This window comes from Chinchilla lanigera, unplaced genomic scaffold, assembly GCF_000276665.1.
Source record: "Chinchilla lanigera isolate Chin_1 unplaced genomic scaffold, ChiLan1.0 scaffold00085, whole genome shotgun sequence".
Classification (NCBI taxonomy): domain Eukaryota; kingdom Metazoa; phylum Chordata; class Mammalia; order Rodentia; family Chinchillidae; genus Chinchilla; species Chinchilla lanigera.
In genome coordinates this window covers 172,147-174,199 of record NW_004955486.1, presented here as the reverse complement: position 1 = coordinate 174,199, position 2,053 = coordinate 172,147, and the positions used below count along the sequence as shown (strand labels likewise).

The 2,053-nt window shown below is 45.2% G+C and overlaps 1 protein-coding gene across 1 annotated transcript in view; it reads left to right on the top strand.

The window, feature by feature from the left end:
• The first annotated feature begins 1,423 nt into the window (after positions 1-1,423).
• Positions 1,424-2,053, top strand: part of LOC102012969 — a 58,401-nt gene continuing 57,771 nt past the window's right edge. Inside the window, exon 1 of the mRNA XM_013504134.1 lies at positions 1,424-1,457. The gene's annotated coding sequence lies outside the window, so the exon portion shown is untranslated. The remainder of the gene's footprint in view (positions 1,458-2,053) is intronic.

The window sequence follows — 2,053 nt, the reverse complement described above, 5'->3', positions numbered from 1 at the left end:
TTTTTGAGGCAATGTCTCACTGAATAGCTAAGTTGTCCAGCATAGGCTCTAACCTGCACATATCCCATCTCAGCTTTCTAGAGTTCTGGGGTTTCAGGCATGCACCACCACACACAGGGAAGCTTTCCTCTTTGCCCTCAGCAATTTCCAATGGTCAGTGAAAAAAAAAAAGCATTGAATTGTCTGGTGTGAATGGGCACATGCTGTGGGATCTCCAAACACCAAAATAACGTACTGCCCTTCTGATACTTCCTTTGCTTGTGAGTGCTTGGATGGATACTGGGGCCTCAACCATGCTAGGCCAGTGGTTTACCACTGACTTGCACTTCCAACCACCACCTCTCTTGTCTCCTTCCTTGGGGGCATCTGCAACCTCCCTGTTTATTTCTGTGGGTATTTCCAGAGTGGTGGAGTCCACAGCCTTCATGTTGGCCTCATTCACTTGAGGCTACATCTGCATGCCTACTGGCTCTCCTGGCATGAGGGTATTGCACTCTTTGGATGAGCAAAGTTGAGTTAGTCATCTATCTGTTGAACAGTAGCTGGACAATATCAAACACCAGAAGTTATGAAGAGAGCAACTGGGAACATCTGGGTGAAGGTATGCTCTCTTGGATGAATGCCTTAGAGCTCCCTTGCTGGGCATGTGCTAGGGATATATGACATGATTTTTTCCATGAAATCTCACTTGCTAGAAATGTCTCATAAAAAGACAGGGACACTCTCCACAGCTATGTGCTGCACAGCTGAACATGAAGCCTGGCAAGTGGCAGTAATTGCTGGCTGCCCAAGATGGCTGGAGACTCTCCAGCATTGAATCACTACTTCTAAGAGGAAAATTTGGGTAAGTGAACATCAGCAGGCAAAAACTGATGCAAATGAAATGGTTGTAGAAAATGCAGCTTGTGATGCTGTGGATAATGCACGGATGTCATGAAATCCACAAATCAAAAGGGTGTACAATCTCCATTTGGGTTTCATACATTCTCCTCCATGTCATGAAGGACAATATTTATGTGGCAGTAACTTCAGCTCCTCTGAAATAAATTTTAATGAATAGTGCATTGAAAGTATCAGTTTCCTAAGTCTGCTTTGGTCACATATTGGCAGTTTCCTTAATATCTTGAAGACAAATATTATGATTTAGGACAAGTTGTGTTTTATGTGCATATGTTCATCATATACATAACACACTGCAGAAACCTCGGGCCAGTGGTCCACATCCCTCATTACCAACACACTTCCTCTGCTCCTGAGAAGAGGGGAGGGCAGCGACACGGTGCACAAATGTGACACAGTTTTCCATGTAGCCGCCATCTCAGCAGGATTCTCCAGAGGAGCAGAGCTGTGGAAGCCAGCAGGGCTGCTGATGGGAGCACAAGGCTGGCTCCATCCCTAGTGCAGTGAAGAGTCCAAGCTTTGGGACAAGCCTGCCCCCTGCTGGTGAGTTAGGCAAGGTAAGGTATTTTGTGTCTTAGTTTTCAAAATTGCTATTATGAAATGCTTTTTAACTGGGAGTGGTAATGATGCCTGTTGTCCCAACACTCAGGAGGCAGAGGCAGGAGGATTGCAGTGAGTTCAAGGCCAGGCTGAACTATATAGCAAGACACTGTCTCAAAAAGAAAGAGTGAGAGAGAGAGAGAGAGAAATGATATTTCAGGATGACTAATAGTGTTGTCACTTACACAAGTACCAATGATATAAAACTGCTTTTTAAAATTACAGTAGAAAAAGAGCTTGGTGGCACTTCCCTCCAATCCCAGCACTGTGGTAGGCTAAGGGAGGACAGTGGCAATATCCCTTTCAACCGGAAGAACTCCACCAGTTCCTGTCTCCAAATAAAGATGTAGCTGCATGTGGTGGCTCACTCTTGTAATCTCAGCCCCCTGTAGGCTGAGGCAGGACGGTCAGTTTGAGCACATTCAGGCATAAACAAGACCTTGTCTCCAAACAAAAAGAAATAGTTGAGCAGAAGCTCAGGTTTGAACATTGAACATCAGTACTTTCTCCAAGTACTGAAAGAAAGGAGGGAGGGAGGAAGGAAGGAAGGAAG